Source organism: Schistocerca cancellata, chromosome 8, assembly GCF_023864275.1.
Source record: "Schistocerca cancellata isolate TAMUIC-IGC-003103 chromosome 8, iqSchCanc2.1, whole genome shotgun sequence".
Classification (NCBI taxonomy): domain Eukaryota; kingdom Metazoa; phylum Arthropoda; class Insecta; order Orthoptera; family Acrididae; genus Schistocerca; species Schistocerca cancellata.
In genome coordinates, this window is record NC_064633.1 from 212720350 (window position 1) to 212745203 (window position 24854).

The window sequence follows — 24854 nt, forward strand, 5'->3', positions numbered from 1 at the left end:
GTCGTAATAGGAAGCTGAGACCCATACCTCCTCGCCAGCTCTGTGGTAACGTGCTGACCTGTGAAACAGCGTCTGTTACGGTTCGCAGTTCCAGTCTCACTGACTGAAACGTTTTTATCCCTTCTGTGAAAGAGCTACAAGCAGTCAGATCAAACATCAATAAGGAAATCGCAAGAAAATGCTTTCAGCTCATAGCGCAATGTTGAAAAACTTACAATGCTGCACAACAGGTAACGCCTCTTTCTGCTGCTGACAAGCGAATTTTGGGTTTCTAGGAATACGTAACTATATTTATGAAATGCCACATTTGCATACCTCTTGAGTATGACACAGCATACCAATTAAACACAGACCCAATCAAAATCTAAGTGAGTAGTATTTTACTAACTCATGTCGATAGAGGCATGCTTGTGTACAGATACTTTCGTCGTAAGGTTATCATGGTTAGTTTTATTTCATTTCTTATAATACAGTGCACAATTTTCGTAAGGTTTCCTTTAGTGTTGTTAAAACAATAGTAAACATGAGAGAGAAATTAATCATCAACGATATATGCGAATTCTCTGATGTTACCTATGACAGTCTGACAAAGCACATGCAGTTTATTGATTACATGCATGTTGAAAATTTGTTCTGAGTTAAAGCTGTCAATCAAAGTTTGAAGAAGAATAAAATATCACTACCACACGACGGCTAATGTAGAAAATACTTTTCTGACATATTATGGCACGATGCGCTCTCCCTGCACATCTTCGAGATGCATCTGCTGCCTGCTGTCTATTAAACCTGAATAGAACAAAATGTCACAGTAGTTAGTCCTTTTTCCACATGCGACTACTTTGGGTTGAGAAGTGAAGGGAATTATGTTCAAAGTTCCATTAGATTGATAACTTCAGCAGAGAGCAGAATTGCGTTTTAAAAAATGTAGCACTGAATGTATTCGAACTCGCGACATCTTATCTATGCTACGAGCTGACACGTAGCTACAACAGCTCCAGAGCTCGGCAACTATTCCTCCAGAACTTTTGGATTCCACAGCACTGTGAGATTATGCATATGGCCAGGTCTTGACTTCTGAGAGACAAACAGTTACAGCTTTTCTTTTGGACTGAACGACGTTTTCTAGTAAGAGATAGCGCAATAGAATAGCTCAAGTGGAAAGGAACACTTCCTATTTAAACTTCTGCATCCTACAATGTTGGCAGTTGTGTGTAGGTGGCAGTAACGTGATTTTATTTCTGTGATTACAAAATAGTCGAATGTATGCACTGGCTAGCCGAGGCAGCTAGTTCATGGTGATTCGGTCAACCAAGTAAATGAATTTACTGAACATGCTGCAAATTACTACAGGGAGCCTGTGTGTCAGAATTCTCATCCAGTGTGGCGCAACTGCGTTACGATAGAAAAATGACTCGCAGAGAAGAGGATTTCGTGGTCTGTTGGACGGATGGTAGGTTGTTATACCTATGGTCTGGGTTCGACTCCCACTTCTGTCAATGATTTTAGATAGGGAGAGACAGATTCCATTCTCTCCTGGCTACACCAAGTGAAGGAGATATAATGGCTGCGTGGTCTGAAAATTCACATTAAAGATGATATTCCTTCTTTACCAAGTAGACGGTAGGTTGAACCACAATAAAGTCTGGAGTGGCGACATGTAGAAACTCTATCACCAGTAACCTTTCTTATACTAGTTATTTATTTCAAGTGACGACACAAACGCTATGTATGGTCACAGGACACTTATTCCATCTTTTATTTGAGCTTCTGTATGTCGATAAAATTGGTTCTGAACTGAGAATGCAACTCAGACCGCCCTTAACGCGGAATTTGATCCCTTCGTGGCAATACAGCTCGGCTACAATTTGTTGTTTGTTCAAAACTGCAGATTCCTCAACACCTTCACATATTATGCGTGAATGGGATCGAATCCTGGCCCGGCACTAAAGATTTAATTATGTATTATCAAGCTCTAGCATGAGAACACCTATCTGCTGGTGGATAATAATTTTGATTTTTAATGTATTTTCATTCGCTGTCAACACTAACGATATCTGACGTTTTTAACTCCCAGTGAGACACAGAACTATTTGCGAGATGACTGTAAGTTCAAGATGCTATTCTGAGCAGCTGGTGGAGAAAAATTCGGTAGCTGACGTCTTTTTGTGTGTAGTCGACAACGATATGTGTGGGGCTCTATTCCCAGTGAGCGCTGAACTCTTCGTCATATTATTTCAGTTCAAACATGCTCACATGTCACTGCTGGTGCAACAAACCCATATTTAACGTTAGTTTTCTCTAGAATATAACAGCGATAGGTGCCGGGTTGGAGTCCTGGGAAGGAAAAAATTAATGTTTCGTCTCGTCATTTCAGTTAAAACGTCTAGTTACTGCCGCGAAATTCCGATATGTCACATTTGACTGTGCTTCGATAGCAATCCGATTAAGTTCCGGGTTCGAATCCGTGTCCAACACACAGCTTTACCTCACGGCATTTCAAGTAAGTTACTTGTGAAGAAGCAATATTTAACATCTCTCGTAGTTCGTTAACAGGGACAATAGATGCTGGGTAGGAATTCGCGTCTGTTAAAAATGTTTGCGTTATGCAATTTAAAGTTGATATTTGCTAACTGATACTGTCTAAAATCGAGGTATATCACTCTCTGTATGCCTAATCAGGAATGACTGTTAGTTTCCGTCAGTCACGAAATCTTTGCTTAGTCTGCATGAGCTGGGTTTGAATCCATATGCAGAACAAGACGGTTCGTCGTGTCATTTAATGTTCATACATATTCTCAACTAGCTGCTCGTGAATAACTTAAATTTTTAATGTCATTTTGTGTTAAATAGTTCAAATGGTTCAAATGGCTCTGAGCACTATGGGACTTAACTTCTAAGGTCATCAGTCCCCTAGAACTTAGAACTACTTAAACCTAACTAACCTAAGGACATCACACACATCCATGCCCGAGGCAGGATTCGAACCTGCGACCGTAGCGGTCACGCGGTTCCAGACTGAAGCGCCTAGAACCGCACGGCCACATCGGCCGGCCCCCACCATCTGGTATCAATGCATTACCTTATAATCCATTATATATAATCATTTTCATAGTACACTTGATATTATAGATGAGTAGGACACAAGACAGGACATAGATAATGTCCGTTTGACGTCAACAGTGTGTAACATTTTACTTTTTTTGAATAGGACAATGTTCCTCTCCAATAATTTTTAGATTAGTTACAATAAGCTTACGCTGCAAGAGAATTCGCTTGTATTTTTCAATATGTGGTCTGTTGTCGGTTTGAAGGCCTTCCATAACATCGGCAACGTACTGCAACTCCACCGAGAGCTGTCTGGAGTAGGGTGGAGATAGCAATGTGAAAGTTGCGAGCTGTCGAAGACGATCTTCATATTCCTAATGCGATTAGGACATCGTATACTCTTGACGACGTTTAGCACCTGTGCGGTCAGTCACCCAATTTCAGAATTCATTTTGAGTAATCCTGCTAAGTTCCCAAAATATTGTCTTTTTATATTGATGAGTAATATGGATAGTCGTCACGTTCATGTGCCGTCTACAACGCAAATTTAATGTTACTATCCTAGGAACTAACCTGCAATACGTTTTGTATTTCATAATCGGAACTATCTGCATTAACCGTCATCAGAGCAATGTCAGGGAACAGAATGCAGCAGTGCCTACTTGAGGACCTGCTTGAGTCGTGTTCTAAGGAAAGGGTAGTTGCTGGTTCACATTATATTACACTAGCGAGAAGTACCGACTTTTCCTTTTCTCTGCAAACATCCAGAACTAAATTCAGTAACTAAATGCTAAGAATATATTTGCATTGTGCCAACTCAAAGATCAATAGATATGGATATAGATATAGATTTTTATATTTAAAGCCATTCTCGTTCTGCGTTGGAATAAACATCATTCATTATTTGCTTGTTCTTGTTACGATTGTTGTTGTCATTCTCTCACTCGCAAGAGTCTTATGCTGATGCGGTATGAATAAATTATGCCATTGGATACAAAGCGGTTTAGTTTTGAGACCTAACCCACGAGGGGGGAAGGCACAGTGGTCTGCTTCAGGAATTCCAAGCAATAAAACACAAAAAACAACCCAGGAAGGGTTCGAACAGCTACTTTCACGCAGAGACATGCATTTGGAATCTGTTCATCGTTACGGGGTCAAACAAGAGGGTAACATTACTGAAACAATGATCGGGCTACTTAGTATATAATAGAGCATACAGATTTCAAGGAGGAAACGTATGAAGACGCAGACTTCCTCGTTATCAATATGTGCGGCATATCTTTCGTGTTAACGAAAGTAAATTCCCGCTTTACCTCTTCTTACGTGTCAAATGAAATGAATGCCATGAGGAATAGAATATTTGTTGACTGCGTCTCGTCTTGCTTCCATCCTTACCAACATATTTCTTCATTCTCGTGGTAATCATGACATTCTATGTGCATGCTGCAAACGATTGCAAGTGGACAAATTCGACATCGAGGTGCAAAGCTTTTGGTATCTTACATTATATTCAATTCGAATAAGCTTCCGGTGTATTTTTACTTCGTTTGTATTTTTAGATGATTATGAAAGTTACGGAAATTTATCTCACATGCTTTATGTTGAATGAGAAACATTGAATGATCCGTTTTGCTTTCCCTACGTTGAAATGATATATTGTCGGCGTCAACAGCCTTCTTCCACGCCGGAAGCTGAAACTTGTATCATTCTGGATTAATGATAATTGAATGTCTCATATGTATACATAGCCCACAAGGCGACGTCAGAAACCATCAGGGGAGAACGCCGCATAAAAACCAAACGTGCGCGCGCGTCTCCACTCTGAAGAACCGTATCGGAGAATCACGGCAAGCATTTCGCTGAAGAGCTGCCTCGTCAGAGAGCCGAGAAATGGCAGCGTCGTAGCAAGTATTTGTCAACACTCTGATAGTGCATTTACTTCCGGGTGTAGGTCGGCGTTACCTCGCTAAATTCACTTGACATTCGTTTTCCACATCGAAGACTCGTACGATATAATCCACTGCACGATGACACAATTAGAAAGTATATTTAATTTCTGGACTCCAAGAACGGCGTTCTTCACATAAGTAACACCTGTTTGTGTGTGCATTCGGGAGGACGACGGTGCAATCCCGCGCCCGGCCATCCTGATTTAGGTTTCCAATGATTTCCCTAAATCGCTTCAGGCAAATGCCGGGATGGTTCCTTAGGAAGGGCACGGCCGATTTCCTTCCCCATCCTTCCCTAATCCGAGCTTGTGCTCCGTCTCTAATGACATCGTTGTCGACGGGACGTTAAAAAAGTAATCTCTACCTCCTCTGTTTGTGTGTTTAAGGTTGCGTTTTGAGGCTCAGGCAACATAGCAGTGACTATAGTCCGCCTCTGGCCGCCAGTGTGTCGTTAGCTCAGAGGTTCCCTTGTGCGTTGCAGTGCTTGTACTATAAGTTCGAATCACGGTAGAAGCCGCTGACTACAACCTTTTATTTTCCATTTTAATTAATGGAGTTGCAAACTGCTAGTAAAAATTTCTTATGCGAAATCTGAAGAATGCCTTTAAACATCAATCTTCGTCCGATTTCGACTTAGTAAATTAAGTTAATATCATGGATTTCTGCTTTGCAAATTCCAAGGTGCTTCACTGTAAAATAGGTCCTGAAAAGATTCAAACCGACTGTCAACGATATAAATTTGAGCTTTGTTCGTCATATAGGTCTAACATGTCAGAAGGTTGTTTATGAAGTGCACATGTTCATTAATATAGTTCCCATCTTCTAAATTTTTGCAATAGCATTTAACTGTAGACGTTTTCTAACACCGGCGTTAGCAATTCCTTTCCGTTCTCTGAAACCTTCAAAACGACAAATTTTTCTGGTTTAAATCTGATGACCTTAACTATCACTTCCGATCAACAATAAATACTTCATGAACCCATACATGGAACTCCAAATGTGCAGTGTGCCTGCACTGCTACAGAGCATGCATTGCAAGGTATTCACACAGTTTATCGCATAGACTTACCATAAGGAATGAAACAAGAACTGTAATACACTTTACACCACAGACGCTCACTCTGGCTTGACGAAAACATCCAAACATTGACCAAAAGTTGCACAAATAATTAAGTTTGAAAGGAAAAGAAACGAGGTATGAAGCATTTATAAATTCATCGAATGTAGTGAGGTGGTTTAATTTCGTCCCAGTCTATAAAATTAATTTCGGGCCATACTCAGCTCTTGCCGATTACCCGCCTACTAATCAGGGCGTCTGTCTCCGTTGCTTTTGAGCGTGAATGGAAATTGTAGAAATTTTCTGTGGAGCAACATTTAATAATAAAGCGTTTTAAATCATCAAAAGCGATGAGGGGTAGCAGGCGCTTTCGATAAAGAACGGGGGAGTGCAGCGCCGCTGCTGTCGCCACGGCCGCTGCCAGTAGCCAGCAAATGGATCCCGGAGCTTTGCCGCATACGGCGTCCAGAGGAGGACAGTCTGCAGGAAATCTGCCGCAAAATCGTTACTAGATAAAATTTTGATATCGGTGTGTCACAAAGCGCTACCATTACATTCACGTCTTCAGCATTCAGACAGAAGAGGCTATAAAAATACTTTATGCCAGCTGCTCTCGATCCACTGACATTATGAACAGAAACAACGCACGCTACCGCTAGACCACAGGCGTAATCAGCCTAGAGTCTCTCTATCTTGGGACAAGTTTTCCTCCAGGAAGTGCCGCAGTCTACAGTGTTGCCAGATTGTGCAGATAACCGGACTTAGAGAATTAGCGAGTTGGCCAGTTTTTTTGTCCCATGTCGCGATCGGCGCGGACTTAGCCTCTGAAGCGGCCGGCCGCCGGTCGAGTTTTATGTCAAAGAGTGTACGTAGACGACATTCTTATTGCAGAAGCTAACTGGTCTGAACACAATCTGATTCTTGAACGACTGTTGCAAACTTTTCGTGCACAAAGACTCACAGTTAATCTCAGTAAATCGCACTTTGGCAAAACTTCCATAAAATTTCTTGGACACGTAATTTCAGCAGAGGGCATTGCGCCTGACCCGGAAAAACTTCAAGCTTTACGAGACATTACTGTTCCTACGACGAAGAAACAACTACGCAGCTTTTTGGGTTTAATTAACTTTTTTCGTAAATTTATTCATTACTCTGCTTTAGACACCCCTAGATTATGCCAATTGACAGGTAAAAACACTATTTGGTCCTGGGATAAGCAAGCACATTCTGAATTTATGAACCTGAAACATGCTTTGTTGAATGCACCACTTTTATCGCACCCAGATCTTACTAGAAATTTTTCCATTGCCACCGACAGTTCTAACACCGCTTTAGGCGTACATATCTTTCAGGAAATTGAAGAAGATGGTTGTATAGTAATTAAAAACATCGCCTTTGCGAGTCGCATTCTGTCACCTGCTGAACGTAATTATTCTGTTACAGAACTTGAAACATTATGTGTTGTATGGGCTTTTACCAGATTTAGGCATTTTCTTTATGGAAGACACACTACCGTTTACACAGATCATAGAGCGATACAATTTTTACTTTCGGCTAAATTTACACACGACAGATTAAGTAGATGGAAACTTTATTTGCAGGAATTTAATTTCACAATTGTTCACATTCCCGGCACACAAAATATTGTAGCAGACGCACTATCTCGTTCTCTCAGCAAAAATCAGCAAGACATCGCAACCAACCTCTGCAAAGCAAATTTCAGCGTCATGTACATTCAACAAGTTGCATTTGAAAATTTCATTTCGTCGTCATTACAAGACATAGCACAAGAGCTGAGTAAAGACAACGTGTGGAAAGAAATTAAACACCTTTGGCAAGATAAGAATAATGTTACCATTAGAAACCATTACACTGTACGCAATGACATTCTGTTTCGCCGCTTTCATCCTGACAGCAACAATTGGTTATTATGCATTCCTGACGAGCTTGTTAACAAATTAATATGGTATACTCATTTAAGTTACGCACATTATGGAGCCAGAAAATGTTTTCTTATACTGAGACAGAACTGTTATTTTGCCAACATGGAGAAACGTATTCGACGAGTTTTAGCGTCATGCAAAATCTGCCAGAAAGCTAAGTCAGACACGACTTCACATGTTCCTCCATTACATCCCATTGTACCTGTTAAATTGAGACATATGTCCGCTGTGGACATTTTTGGTCCGATTCCCAGAACTAATAGAGGTTTTTGCTACATCTTTGTCGCTGTTGAACTCACTTCAAAATTTGTTACCTTCACTCCGTTACGCAAAGCTACCGCTAAAACTGTTTCCAAAGCATTTGTAAAACATTTTCTATTTCATGTAGGGCATGTGTTAAAAGTAATTTCATACAATGGATCACAGTTTCGATCTGCTATATGGACACGTATGTTACGAGCTAGAAACATTACTCCGATCTATATATCCAGGTACCATGCTCCTTTGAACCCTTGTGAACGATTAATGCAAGAAATTGGTAAACTGTGTAGAATATACTGCCATAAAAAACATATTGATTGGACACACACGTACTCTCATTCCAGGATGTAATTAATTCCATACCAAATGAATCTACTATGCTATCTCCGTCTGTTATACTGAAAAATGTTGAACCACCTAACAAAATTAAAGAATTAGTAACCTTTCCTACATCTCGTCGACTACGACACCATGAAATAATTGACATTGTGCTGAAGAACATAAAACGTGCCGCAGAGCGCCGGAGAAGACAGCAAAAACAGGTTTGTACACGTCGTGACTTTTACATTGGACAGAAGATATTATTACGTACACACTATTTATCCAACAGAGGAAAGAGTAGATGCAGTAAATATGAGCTTCTATACGCAGGTCCATATCGGATTCGCAGCATTCCTCACCCCAATGTAGTACACGTCGAAACTCTAAGAACTAGAAAAACCAAAGGGAACCACCACGTCTCCAACATCAAACCTTTTACTGAATGAACATACTTTATGATTTATCACACTGTAATGCCATTTCCTATTTTTTTGTGACCACTTATGCAATTGTATTCACATGAACACTTACTGATGATTATCTTATTTTTTCTTGGCAAGTGCCCGGCAAAGTAAGGTTAGCAGGTCGCTTTTCTTGTCGTTACATATCAGACTGTGCACATTTTCCATTTTTTTATGTATGTATGATTGTTTTCCTGTTTTGTTTGTATGCACTATGAAATATTTAAGATATAACAAACACTAGTTGACTTTAACATATTTGCCCTATGATATCTCAACATCGTGACCTTTTTTTTTCTGCTGCTACATTGTGATACACTGTGTACATTTTTGCCTCTGAACACTGTCTATGTTTTTGACATATTACGTTTTCTGTCATGCTATGCTGTATGCTCAATTATGTTACTATAAATCAGTTTTTATTTACTGGGTATGTAATTTAAATGCCAGACATTAATCCTTGTTCATCATTTTCAGAAAGCAATAACGTGTAAAAAAAAAAAAAAATTAAACAGACATGGGAATTTCACCTTCGGAATGAACGAAAGAAGATGCAATACCTCGTGAGGAAGAGTAAATGAATCAGAATTAACAAGCATTAACAAGAATACTATACACATCGTAGAATAGCAGTCTTAATTAATTTTTTCTTTCAGAATACGAGGCGATTGATGCAGGCTGTCAGACAGAACTACACATCTTAGTTTTAGTGAGGAAATATGCTAGAAATAAGGAATAGTTGTATAATGAATAATGAAGTGACCTTTTTGCAGATGATAATGAATGGTGATGAATAATGATGAAGAATATGCTACTATGGATATTAAAGATTTTTTTTTACAGGTGATGATAATAATGGAGTTATGATAATATGGATAATGAAGTATTTTTTTCTTTACAGATGAGGATAATGTTGAAGTTTATCTATTTATGCTATGTAGTTATTTAAGTATTTGCTGCAGTTCGTTTTGACAGTATGTCTTATATCGCATAGTATGATGACTAAAGGTTTTGGAAAGGACAGCTGGAGAACACATATTTCTTATACACATTTCACTACCTGTTATTTCGAAGTTCACTACTTTTCAGCATAATATGCGTTTCTTCTTTCAGTTTAATAATCCATTTTTGTACATTTTGCAGGAGAAATTATTCATTAAACTAATGTGCTATAAGCAGTTGTTCATTAAACCTATGTCATTTATGAATGTGATCACATATACCATACTTGTTTCATAACCTTGCTACAGCTGACTCATGACGAATGACGTTACACATCTTCATTTGCAGCAATAACTCATAAGCAAATATTGTTATTCCCCAGTAATTAATTATGGATCCCAACGCAATGCATTGCTAGCACAAAAAAAATGCTTTGTAACTGGCCAATGAATGCCATTGATTACTGTAATAAGATGACCTATGATGCCAATGATTACTATAATTAGATTAATTATATATAAATCCTATGCCAATAAATAACTCATTTTGAATGATGACCTCTGAATAATGCAAAAAAAAATGCTTTGTAACTGGCCAATGAATGCCATTGATTACTGTAATAAGATGACCTATGATGCCAATGATTACTATAATTAAGTGAATTATGTTAATACTATGCCATTTATTAGCTCCTGTTTTGAATGATGACTTCTGATGATTTGTAGCTGGGCAATGAGTGCCAATGTTCTCTGTAAACAAACGATTTATGAACATTATTCTGTAATACTTCATACATGGTACAGAAATGTTCAGTAGCTGGGCGATGAGTGCCACCAATTACTCAAATCAGTTGTTAGACTAGTGTAATTCTCAATGAAGACTACTATGTGACTTAATGTCCTTCACCTTCTGACCTAATTACCATAAATTACTGCAATATCCATTTGTCCTGTCTATCCTCATGATCATGGAGCACTGTATTTGGTTTTTGCACTAATTCTACGTTGGTGTACTCTACAAGAACGTGGTGTTCACACGACATGCTGTCCACCACCTTGAGCGATGGAGATGTTATTATGGTCCCACTAATTGGTGTACCTAATGTACTACCAAAATGATAACATGAATATTACTACGACAGTTCAGTGTCTTGGCTACACTGATTAATACTTCAAGGAAAAGAAATTCAGATTGTCTCACTTGGTGTTGTGAGTCTGTAGAAAGATATGGACTTTTAGTGCAGCTGCGTGCAACCTAAAGCGCTACAACCATGAAGCAATCCTTCCCATTCGTTTCCTAGTTCTTGTAAAATGGTAAACACTTATACAATGCATTTAAATTCTTGTAAAATGATAAAGACTTATACAGTGCGTGTGCACTTTATTTCACTCCATGATATGTTATGTAAAAATGTTAAAGACTTATACAGTGTGTGTGCACTTTATTTCATTCCATGATATGTTATGTAAAAATGTTAGAGAGTTCTACAGTGCGTGAGCACTTAATGCCATTTGTACTCATTACGTATACATTTTGTGATTCCCAGATATGTTCTGTACTACAGTGCGTGTGCACTTTCGTCATTTCGTTAACATGATCTGTATTCATTACGAATACATTTTGTGATTTGCTGATATGTTCTGAACTACAGTGCGTGTGCACTTTTGTCATTTGTCAATATGATTTGTACTTATTATGTTTATTTATTGTAAAAATGCTAAAGAGTTTTACAGTGCGTGTACATTTTTGACATTTGTTCATATGTTTTGTATTCATTGTGTATACATTTTGTCATTGCCTGATGTGTTCTGTTCTCAGTGCATGTGCACTATATTTTACTTCATGTTCTGCACCTATATATCTGTATATATTCTGTGATTGTTAAGTTAGATAATTAAGAAAAATTTGTTGCTCATGGCAAGTCCAATTGACCCACCATCGCAGCCCAATTTTTGTCCCCCCCCCCCCCCCCAGTGGAGGGTTATGAAAGACGTATACATTGCCGGCGATGGGCGAGGCATGCCAGAATCTCTGACCAGAGAGTAGTTTATCGTTAGCTGTTGCTAATCTGCGCTTGACCGCGCGAGTCGACAGTAGTAGTAGTAGTCAGTCGACAGTAGTCGTCAGTCCGTGCTAGTCTGTGTTAGTCGGCGGGAGTCGGCATGCGTCGGCTGTGTGCCATGCACAGGACTCTGGTCAGGACTCTGGAGGATGAGTATTGTTGTAGAAGGTAAAGAAGCAGCGTTGCGCATATTTAATCATGTATGTTAATTTGTTCAAAGAAATGCGCCAATAATAATTTTTATAATATAAAGCAACTCTTTTAAAGAAAAGCATTTATTTCAATTTAAAGAATATTTCAAATGCATGATCATTCCTTCCAATAATAAAAAAAAAAAAAAATATACGCCAGCATTGCACGAAGCTGTGTCGAAAAATTCCAACTTAAGAGCAGATATAATTGCGGTTTTTATTGAGGTAAGAATTTTTGCTTTTTTATTAAGAATACAGGGCCGAAGGGCAGCGCTGCTGTCCTCAAAAAATTTATCAGGCTACTAAACTTTTTTATTATTTTTGGTGTTTAGGAATTTTTCTATTCCGAACTTAACATTAAATGAGAAAAGAATTTTGTGGGAATATTAAGTGTGAATGCATTCTTTGCACAGAGACTATAAATGGGAGCCAATTTTGTTCAGAGGTTACATTAAAATCAATTTTGTTCAGAGGTTACAAATTTAAAAATTCATTTAATTATAAATTATAAATTATTATATTGTGGGAAGGTTACTCTTGGCTCACATTCACATTTTCATTCTTTGCGGGGAGGTTACATATATATATATATATATATATATATATATATATATATATATATATATATATATATATATATATATATAAAATTAGATTTACAAGCTGCTCATTTTGGGGACGATGGCTACATCCTTTCTTTGCCACTTTATTTTGGAAATAAAGGAAGAAGATGCTGTGACATGCATATGATTAGCTTTTCAGAGCACTCACACAAGGATGGCGCCGCTGGCGACATGTACAACTTGCTGACTTGAGGAAAGTTTCAAACCGATATTTCATACACAAATAGGAGTTGACCGGCGTTGCCTGGTGAAACGTTGTTGTGATGTCTCGTGTAAGGCGGAGAAATGCGTACGATCACGTTTCCGATTTTGATAAAGGTCGGATTGTAGCCTATCGCGATTGCGGTTTATCGTATCGCGACATTGCTGCTCGTGTTGGTCGAGATCCAATGACTGTTAGCAGAATATAGTATCGGTGGTTTCAGGAGGGTAATACGGAACGCCGTGTTGGATCCCAACGGCCTCGTATCACTAGCAGTCGAGATGACAGGCATCTTATCCGCATTGCTGAAACGGATCGTGCAGCCACTTCTCGATCTCTGAATCAACAGATGGGGACGTTTTTAAGACAACAACCATCAGCACGAACAGTTCGACGACGTTTGCAATTGCATGGAATATCAGCTCGGAGGCCATGGCTGCGGTTACCTTGACGCTGCGCCGGCCAGAGTGGCCGAGCGGTTCTAGGCGTTTCAGTCTGGAACCGCGCAACCGCTACGGTCGCAGGTTCGAATCCTGCCTCGGGCATGGATGTGTGTGATGTCCTTAGGTTAGTTAGCAATAAGTAGTTCTAAGTTCTAGGGGACTGATGACCATAGATGTTAAGTCCCATAGTGCTCAGAGCCATTTGAACCATTTTTGAACACATTGGAAGCGTTTGTTTGTCATCGCCATACTGGCGTATCACCCGGCGTGATGGTATGGGGTGCCATTGGTTACAAGTATCGGTCACCTCTTGTTCGCGTTGACGGCACTTTGAACAGTGGACGTTACATTTCAGTTGTGTTACGACCCGTGGCACTACCCTTCATTAGATCCCTGCGAAACCCTACATTTCAGCAGAATAATGCACGACCGCATGTTGCAGATCATGTACGGGCCTTTCTGGATACAGAAAATGTTCCACTGCTGCCCTGGCCAGCACATTCTCCAGATCTCTCACCAATTGCAGACGTCTGATCAACGGTGGCTGAGCAACTGGCTCGTCGCAATACGCCAATCACTACTCTTGGTGAACTGTGGTATTGTGTTGAAACTGCATGGGGAGCTGTAACTGTACACGCCATCCAAGCTCTGTTTGACTCAATGCCCAGGCGTATCAAGGCCGTTATTACGGCCAGAGGTGGTTGTTCTGGGTAGTAATTTCTCAGGATCTATGCACCCAAATTGCGTAAAAATGTAATCACATGTCAATTCTAGCATAATACATTTGTCCAATGAATACCCGTTTATCATCTGCATTTCTTCTTGGTGTAGCAATTTTAATGGCCAGTAGTGTATATAGAGTCAAAATATTAACTTAAGTAAGCAAAAAAAAAAAAAAAGAAAACTTAGTAGATTCACTGTTCCCTGCTTTTCTCGAAAGTGATGTGTTGAATACTAGTGTCCTCCTACTGATAATAATATTGATGAAACTCTGCTAAAAGATAATGTTGAAATCGAACATCATATTACTATTTGGGCATTACGAAAGTCTGTAATGAAGAGCGATTGAAGAACTGTACTTTCCCTTTTAATTTCTCCGTTTTCAATTACACAAAAAGATCAGGGCGTATTATGTAGACCCTGGTAGGAGATTAGCTACTACCCGTTATCCACGTACGCTATCAATTAATTGTTAACTTTTATGTTTTATTCCTATATGGTACCGCAAGTTTGTTGTAGCTCTTCTCATTCTTAATCTTTTAAAAGGAATGAAGCATTCTACTTCACTGGTGCAGCACTTCGTAAAATTCTTTCAGAAGAGGGATGGTGTCATTGTGTCCAATGTCCAGCGACGACAGCGAGAAACTGCCATGTAGACCCCAAGACGCAAGTCGTGCACTGTGCATGTACATGTGTACTATCTAATAGGCCACGCCGCATCATAACAGATTATATTACTGGTTCACCAATGTTGCACCAATTATCGCTTTCCCAATTTTTTATAACCGAGCAGTATATCAAAGCAAAGGATATTTTACGAATAAAAATTACTCGTTTTTAAAACAGGTTTATTTAAAAACTGAAAATGTTAGCACTGCTGCTATGGATAATTGACGTTTCAGTTAGTACAAATAGAAAAACCACATGTCATAAACGAGACAAAAAATATTTTTTACTCTGAACTAAAATACCGGTATTAGTTTTAACCGGTCGGTTTTTTTCGTCCCAATTGCCAAGTACTCAGTCGACAGCAGTATGTATCAGCTGCGTGCTGAGTTAGATCCATGCTTGTCTCTACGAAGTTTTGTACTCTCCGTTACCCGTACATTGACTCGCACGGCGAGTTTTCGTTTCCTCTCCGCGGTTTTCTTCCCTGTTTATTAACCAAGCCACTGTCAGCCGTACCCGAGCCTACAATGACGTGTAGCGGCGTACTCACGTCAGGGCAGATACTAAAGCAGCGGAAAAGTCGTTGTTACGCGTGTGACGGCCCTATTCCTTGTTTTCCTTTCCGTAGTGTTAATTTTGGTCTCCACGCACACTGCCTTTCAACACTGCTGGCAGGAAGAGTTGCGCCTACAAAAGGAACGCCACAGGTGCAGACACTCATGCAAATGCTAACGAACGAGAATACAGAGTTAGCTCGCGCCCTTGCCCTGCTGGCGGCAGCCCAGGCACTCATTGTGCAGGACTTTTCTCCGTCCCCCCCTCCCCCTCTCCCCGACGCCGTTTGACGGTTTCCAGCAGTCTACGGAAAAGTAGGGGAATTACTTTCGTCGGTTGTTGCTGCAGAGGCAGGTAAGGTATTTGATAAAGCCACCTTTTTGTTGTTCAGCAGCACCAATTTATACGAAATAGTGCTAAATTTGAAGCTCTCCAATTATCATGAGAAACTACCCTTTGACGAGCTTTGTTGCTAGCTGACGCAGTATATCAAAAATCAAACCCATGTGGTGGTGGCATGTTCGCGGTTTAACCAGCACCCTAAGAAACCTGTGCAGCTGTAAGCGGGATGGATCGCCAATTTGCAGGTTTTCTCAGGCAAATGTTATTTTCAGAGTCCCATAGATTCTACTTCTTTCGCAGAATCGCTAACTTGGGACGTGATTCACCGGTTAATGCCAGATACCATGGCTCAGACTAGGGCGTTGACTTCCTTGGGCGACTTGGCCCAGACTGCAGATTCACATGATCTGACGGCGGTCGCAAGGAACGTCCTATCTATTAATTATCTGATGGCTCAGTTAATGGTGCACGGTGAAGAGACCCTTCTGCCCCACGGGCTGCCCCAGACGGCTTCGGCTGGTGCCTAGCCGCCACGTGTGGACACCATTAACGATTCCAGCGCAGAGTCGTCGCGGTGCTGCCTGTCTTCACCTGCGACGAGTTTGCAGAGTGCGAGTAGGTCTCAGCTTTGTACTACACACATCAAAAAGGTTTTTCATCACCCTGGTTCCCAGAACTCCTGAAGACAGACGTTGACTGTGGATATTGTATCACAGACACAGTCTCTTTGACTGTTCAGAGATGTCACTAAACCCGCCCAAAGATGTAAACAACCATGCATGAGCAGCGCCTAGTAGACCAACAGCCGATCACTTCCAGTCATTTCACCAGGAAGGAGGTACACGGCTCGTGTTCTGTGCAGTTCAACCATCCCTAGACGGTCAATACCGCAGTTAGATCGCGTCCGCATTGTTACTTTGTGCCAGGAAGGGCTTTCAACAACGGAAGTGTCCAGGCGTCTTGGACTGAACCAAAGCGATGTTGAGTAAAAATTTCTCGGTGTACATGCCGCGTCAAATCAGGATAAATCTCCGAGCTTTCGACCACTGCCTCCATGGTCTTCGTCAGGGCTAAAACTGACTGTCGTGAACTAGCGAGGTTCCCACTTTTATATGCCAATGACGGCTTCTTATTGGCTGGAATACGTCAGCGATATGGCGCGTAGCGAGGTGGTGCCCTCTACTTCCATAGATGTAGTTGCTATCCCGCGTTGCTTGCAGCGCCATCCCTTAAATCAGGAGGTAAAGTGCGAGAAGTTTTTCTCTGCGATTTTTCTTTATCCAGTGCACTCTTCCAAGTGTTGCTGAGTGCATAGCCGTTGTCTCTGTTAAAGTTATTATCGCTAAGTCTAATTTCGACTGCTTCTCGGATCACAGAGTCCCAGTAATTCGATGTGTGGGCTATTACTCTGGTTTCTTCAAATAAAATCTTATGCTTGTTAAGCAGGCTATGTTCAGCCACCGCTGATTTTTCCAAATACCTGTATTTCAGGTGGCGTTGGTGCTCGATGCAGCGGTCGGCAACGGTTCTTACAGACTGGCCCACGTAATTCTTGCCGCATTCGCAAGGAATAGTATAAATTCCCGGCACTCTTAAGCCGAGACTGTCTTTGACTGGTCTCAACATTTCCTTAATTTTCATAGGTGGTCGGAAAACTGGTTTTATTCCTTGCCTCTTCAGGACTCTGGCTATCTTGCTCGTTGTAGCACCGCAAAAAGGAAGCCGCGCTATGTGTTGGTCCTCTTCTTGTATATGGCCGGCATCGTGTCTTACTTTCTTGGACAATAATGATTTAATTTCACCGGCAGAATAACCATTCCTCTTGAAAACAGTCGTCAAATGGTTGATCTCGGGACCGAGGTGGTCCTTGTCGGAAATAGTCCTGGCTCTGTGTACTAAAGTATTCAGCATAGCTCTCTTCTGAGACGGATGATGGAAGCTATGGCTATGCAGATATAAGTCTGTATGGGTTGGCTTCCTGTACACAGAATGGCCCAGTCGTCCATCCGGCTTTCGCTCTACCAACACATCTAAAAAAGGTAACTTCCCTTCCTTCTCTAACTCCAATGTGAATTTTATGTTTGGATGTACACCATTCAAATGTTCGACGAACTGCTGCAGCGTGTCACTGCCGTGTGGCCAGATTAAAAAAGTATCGTCGACGTATCTGTAGAAGCATGATGGGCGGAGGTGAGCACTGCTCAGGGCTCGTTCTTCAAAGTCCTCCATGAAAAAATTCGCTATTGCTGGTGACAGTGGCGAACCCATGGCTGTTCCATCCGTCATTTCATAATAATTTCCACTGTATAAAAAATAAGTGGTCGTCAAGGTATGCCGGAACAACTTCAAAATTTCTGAGGAGAAATGAGCAGACAACAGTTGTAATGTGTCATCCACAGGTACTTTGGTGAACAGAGAAACCACGTCGAGGCTGGCCATGATATCACTTGGGCCTATCTTCATCTGTTTTATGATATCAACAAACATTTTTGAATTTTTAATATGATGTGGGCAGTGACCAACTATAGGCGCCAACAATTTAGTTAAGTGCTTTGCAAGCTTGTACGTAGGAGAGCCAATAGCGCTAACAATCGGTCTCAACGGGACGTTCTCCTTATGAACCTTTGGCAAACCGTACAGTCTTGGTGGCCTAGGTGCTCTCGGCCGTAAGTTCTTCACCAGTTCGTCGGAGAGGCCAGAGTTTTTTAGTAGCTCCCTTGTCTTCCTGCTGAGCGCCGATGAGGGATCCCGTCTGAGAACCCGGTATGTGCTGTCCTCCAGTAATAATCCAACTTTCTTATGGTAATCTGTAGCATTGAGGATTACCGTGGCGTTCCCCTTGTCAGCAGGTAAAACAACTAGATCTTCATCCTTCTGCAACAATTTCAGTCCTTGTCTCTCCTCTCTGCTGATGTTTGACTTAGGCGGCTTGGATGTCGCTAAAATCCGGCTAGTAGCAAGCCTTACGTCATCCGCTGCTTCTTGAGGAAGATGACGAACTGCTTGTTCCACTCCACTAATGATCTCAACCACCGGTAACTTACGTGGAGCTGGGGCAAAGTTCAATCCTTTACTGAGAGCCGAGATGGTAGCTTCATCAAGTTCCTTGTCAGAGAAGTTGATAACAGTGCGGTGAATGCCGTTGGACCCAGTAGTTCTTTGATCACGGTTAAGCCGCTCAAATTTATCGGCCTGTTTCGCCGTAGTCCTGCTTAAATTGGCTCGTTGGTGTGCCGCCAAAGTCATATCCACCCATTCCCAGTCCAATGGTGAGAGGACTTCGGCCAGAAATAAATGGCAACTAAATAACAGGCGAGCGTTCATGTCTAGTTCGTACCTAGTATGACGTATCCTCTCCTTCACAATAGCATGGCTGGTCTTTCGTAAAATTCTGTTTACTGCAGCGCTTCTGATGTGGTGTTTGACGACTGCAAACTTCGGTACTACCTCCTTGTCACGACAGCGTTGTAAAAAAGCCAGATTGCTCAGCAACTGAGACTGTTTCAGGCGCAGCTTCTCCAGGTGACGAACGCTGCGCGCTATGTCCTCCCCGTAGAGGAAACTAATGTGGCTACGAAGTCTTTCGCGACGTATTTCCTGAGTAAAAATTTCTCGGTGTACATGCCGCGTCAAATCAGGATAAATCAGGATAAATCTCCGAGGAAGCCAACCCATACAGACTTATATCTGCATAGCCATAGCTTCCATCATCCGTCTCAGAAGAGAGCTATGCTGAATACTTTAGTACACAGAGCCAGGACTATTTCCGACAAGGACCACCTCGGTCCCGAGATCAACCATTTGACGACTGTTTTCAAGAGGAATGGTTATTCTGCCGGTGAAATTAAATCAGTATTGTCCAAGAAAGTAAGACACGATGCCGGCCATATACAAGAAGAGGACCAACACATAGCGCGGCTTCCTTTTTGCGGTGCTACAACGAGCAAGATAGCCAGAGTCCTGAAGAGGCAAGGAATAAAACCAGTTTTCCGACCACCTATGAAAATTAAGGAAATGTTGAGACCAGTCAAAGACAGTCTCGGCTTAAGAGTGCCGGGAATTTATACTATTCCTTGCGAATGCGGCAAGAATTACGTGGGCCAGTCTGTAAGAACCGTTGCCGACCGCTGCATCGAGCACCAACGCCACCTGAAATACAGGTATTTGGAAAAATCAGCGGTGGCTGAACATAGCCTGCTTAACAAGCATAAGATTTTATTTGAAGAAACCAGAGTAATAGCCCACACATCGAATTACTGGGACTCTGTGATCCGAGAAGCAGTCGAAATTAGACTTAGCGATAATAACTTTAACAGAGACAACGGCTATGCACTCAGCAACACTTGGAAGAGTGCACTGGATAAAGAAAAATCGCAGAGAAAAACTTCTCGCACTTTACCTCCTGATTTAAGGGATGGCGCTGCAAGCAACGCGGGATAGCAACTACATCTATGGAAGTAGAGGGCACCACCTCGCTACGCGCCATATCGCTGACGTATTCCAGCCAATAAGAAGCCGTCATTGGCATATAAAAGTGGGAACCTCGCTAGTTCACGACAGTCAGTTTTAGCCCTGACGAAGACCATGGAGGCAGTGGTCGAAAGCTCGGAGATTTATCCTGATTTGACGCGGCATGTACACCGAGAAATTTTTACTCAGGAAATACGTCGCGAAAGACTTCGTAGCCACAAAGCGATGTTGTTCAGACATGGAGGAGATACAGACACACAGGAGCTGTCGGTGACATGGCTCACTCAGGCCACCCAAGGGCTACTACTGCAGTGGGTGACCGCTACCAACGGATTATAAATCGGAGAAACCCTGACAGCAACGCCACCATGTTGAATAATGCTTTTCGTGCAGCCACAGGACGTCGTGTTACGACTCAAACTGTGCGCAATAGGCTGTATGATTCTTAACTTCAATCCCAACGTCCATGGCGAGGTCCATCTTTGCAACCGCGACACCATGCAGCGTGGTACAAATGGGCCCAACAAAACGCTGAATGGACCGCTCAGGATTGACATCACGTTCTCATGAGTGTCGCATATGCCTTCAACCAGACAATTCGGAGACGTGTTTGGAGACAACCCGGTGAAGCCGAACGCCTTAGACACACTGTTCAGCGAGTGCAATTAGATGGAGGTTCCCTGCTGTTTTGGGGTGGCATTGTGTGGGGCCCACGTACGCCCCTGGTGGTCATGGAAGGCGCTGTAATGGCTGTACGATATGTGAATGCCATCGTGCTACCGATAGAGCAACCATATTGGCAGCATATTGTCAAATATATATGAAGACAATAGCTTGTTCTCGAAGGAACAGTTAATGTTGATGACCGTGCAGCTTTTCCCTGGAATAAATGATGACTAACTGACAACCTCAGCTGCCGACAGGTGTTGTTGACATACCTCGATGTGGACAGCTGAAAATGTGTGCCCCGATCGGGACTCGAACCCGGGATCTCCTGCTTACATGGCAGACGCTCTATCCATCTGAGCCACCGAGGACACAAATGAATAGCGCGACTGCAGGGACTTATCCCTTGCACGCTTCCCGTGAGACCCACATTCCCAACTGTCCAAAATTCTACATATGTATTGTACCTTATACCCATTTGCCCACCCACTCATTAGACAGTAAGCGAATAATGAGTGGGTGGGCAAATGTCTATAAGGTACAATACATATGTAGAATTGTGGACAGTTGGGAATGTGAGTCTCGCGGGAAGCACGCAAGGCATAAGTCCCTGCAGTCGCGCTATTCATCTGTGTCCTCGGTGGCTCAGATGGATAGAGCGTCTGCCATGTAAGCAGGAGATCCCGGGTTTGAGTCCCGGTCGGGGCACACATTTTCAGCTGTCCACATCGAGGTATGTCAACAACACCTGTCGGCCGCTAAGGTTGTCAGTTAGTCATCACTTATATTGTCAAGTCATTCGTCCTCATGGACAACAATTCGCACCCCCATGGTGCACAACTTGTGAATAATCGCCGTTGAGGAGTGGGACAATCTGGACCAACAGTGGCATGATGAACTTGTGGTTAGTATGCCACGACGAATAAAAGCATGCATCAATGCAAGAGGACGTGCTGTTGGGTATTAGATATACCGGTTTGTACAGCAATCTGGACTACCACCTCTGAAGGTCTCGCTGTATGGTGGTACAACAGGCCACGTGTGGTTATCATGAGAAATAAAAAGGGCGCAATTTATGTTTATGGTGATCTCTATTCCAATTATCTGTAGAGGTTCCGGAACTCTCTGAACCGAGGTGATGCAAAACCTTTTTGATGTTTGTATGTCAACAGATAGGCTATTTGGCTACTACCAGTAACATTTGGTGAGCCGTGAGTTAGTCGTCGGACGATCCTGTGGACTCAGGGGCTGTCCCTGCCGCCTTGCGTGTGTTGCCCCAGAATGTTTCTGCCGACGACGTTCGTGGAGGGGCGGCCAGTCGAATTTCAAGCATACGGGAACTACAGTCAGCCTCATTAAGTTAGATACGTACAGACTGTTGACGTTCCTGGGGCTGCCGCAGCTATTAAATAAGGTAGTTCCTCATAAAATATCAATGCTTTTCTTTGTGTGGGCAATTCTCTATCTCTGAGCTTTATAAGAATGGGGACCAGCAACTTATATTGTTAGTTCTCATTTCATTGTTGGCAGAAAATATTTTTGTGTTAGATGCTTTTTCTGTTTCCGTTTCCAGATTGTTGATGAAGTGAAGTTACACCCAAATCTCCAGATGTCAGACACTCGGATCGGCAACAAACGTGTGTCGATAGATTATGGTTCAAATGGCTCTGAGCACTATGGAACTTAACATTTGAGGTCATCCGTCCCTAAGAACTTGGAACTACTTCAACCTAACTAACCTAAGGACATCACACACATCCATTCCTGAGGCAGGATTCGAACCTGCGACCGTAGCGGTCGCGCGGTTCCAGACTGAAGCGCCTATAACCGCACGGCCACACTGGCCGGCAAATAGAGTATCAACCGTAACACTGATTTAGTATGGGCTGTGTGCTGCCATCCAGTAGAAGACGCGTAAACGGTAATTAAAAGTAACACTAGTATTACGGAGTATAGGAAAAGCGCATCTGTGTGATACTAACTTGAAGATCATTGGTACGTGAGTTAGTAGAGCTTTAAATGGTCGCTGCCAGTGTGGCCGAGCGGTTCTAGACGCAACAGTCCGGAACCGCGCGACCGCTACGGTCGCAGGTTCGAATCCTGCCTCGGACATGGATGTGTGTGATGTCCTTAGGTTAGTTAGGTTTAAGTAGTTCTAAGTTCTAGGGGTCTGATGACCTTAGAAGTTAAATCCCATAGTGCTCAGAGACATTTGAACCATTTTTAAATGGTCGTAGTAATGGTCCCGAGTTCCAAACCTCTTGATGGAGAACATTCTTTTCCGTTTTTAACAGTTCACACGTGAAATTTTTATATGGGAGAACATTTTTCTGACATCCAAAACGACGTTTCGGAGTTTGTAGCACTGTCCTTTTGTCAGTCTGCTTTCGCTTCGTTAGTTGAAAGTAGCAATCCTATGGAGTACAATTGTCTAGATACGTGTGGTGTTATCTATACAAATGTACGTTATTGGTTTGCCACTTTCATCTAATGAAGCGAAAGCTGACTGCCAAAGAAACAGTGCTACTAACTCCGAAACGTCTTTTAAGATGTCAGAAAATTGTTCTCCCATACAATAATTTCACGCGTAAACTGTTAAAAGAAGTTCGCTATCAGTGTGTTTCGATCTCGGAACCTTCAGTAGGATGATCCCACGCTCATCGAACTCACTTACCAATAATATTCACGTTCGCATCTCACAGATACGCTTTTCCTGTACTCCGTAGCTCTAGTGTTACTTTTAATTACCGTTTACGTATCTTGTACTAGACACTGCACACACCACGTACTAAATCAGTGTTTTGATTGATACTCTATCGACACACAACGTCTGTCACCTATCTGAGTGTCTGACATCTGGAGGTTTGGGTGTTAGTGTCTCAAACTGTACTATTTTACAATATGCTTATTGCCGTCAAGTGGCTCGCTGTTTGAGAATACTTTGGGCCAGGTACAAAATTTCGAGGCATAAGACTTTCTAGAGCTGTAGGTGGTACCTAAATTTAGTCGACCCTGCCTTATTTGCTTCGTCATGCGCGACAAGGTAAAGGTTGAGTTGCAGCATTGGCGCAGTTTCTCCTGCCCCCTCGAGTCTGAAGGCCAACCCTTTGGTAGCGATTCAAAAGCACAATGGCGCTGTGTGCTTTCGTGTGGATTTTAAGCAGACTGTCAAAGTGCTGTGTTTCAAGGGTTCTTGAGCAATTCCGCGGCTTGCCAAGTTGTTGCCAATGTTGTCAGGGAGGAGGGGGCAGCATTTTTCACGTATCGACATGTACATTTGTTACCTGCATTGCCACTGGATGCAGTCTTTCGGACTTCCTTGGTCCTCAACACCCGCTTTGGGTGTTACCAGTTTAATCACTTGCCTTTTAGAATCTCGTCTGTGCCGGAAATTTATCAACGAGCTTACGGAATATCGGACCAGGTTTGTGATTGGATTCAGGATTTCCTAGAAGAAAGAACACAACATGTCATTCTTAACGGTTCAAAATCTGCAGATGTAGAGGTAATTTCGGGAGTACCGCAAGGAAGCGTGATAGGACCTTTATTGTTTACAATATACATAAATGACTTAGTTGACAACATCGGTAGCTCCGTGAGGCTATTTGCAGATGACACGGTTGTCTACAAGAAAGTAGCAACATCAGAAGACTCGTACGTACTCCAGGAAGACCTGCAGAGGATTAATGCATGGTGCGACAGCTGGCAGCTTTCCCTAAACGTAGATAAATGTAATATAATGCGCATACATAGGGGCAGAAATCCATTCCAGTACGATTATGCCATAGGTGGTAAATCATTGGAAGCGGTAACGACCGTAAAATACTTAGGAGTTACTATCCGGAGCGATCTGAAGTGGAATGATCACATAAAACAAATAGTGGGAAAAGCAGGCGCCAGGTTGAGATTCATAGGAGGAATTCTAAGAAAAT

At 42.1% G+C, this 24854-nt stretch overlaps 1 non-coding gene across 1 annotated transcript; it reads left to right on the forward strand.

The window, feature by feature from the left end:
• The first annotated feature begins 21556 nt into the window (after positions 1 to 21556).
• On the forward strand, positions 21557 to 21630 carry Trnat-ugu (transfer RNA threonine (anticodon UGU)). The gene has a single exon. It is a non-coding gene; the product is annotated as a tRNA-Thr (tRNA).
• The last annotated feature ends 3224 nt before the right edge of the window (positions 21631 to 24854 follow it).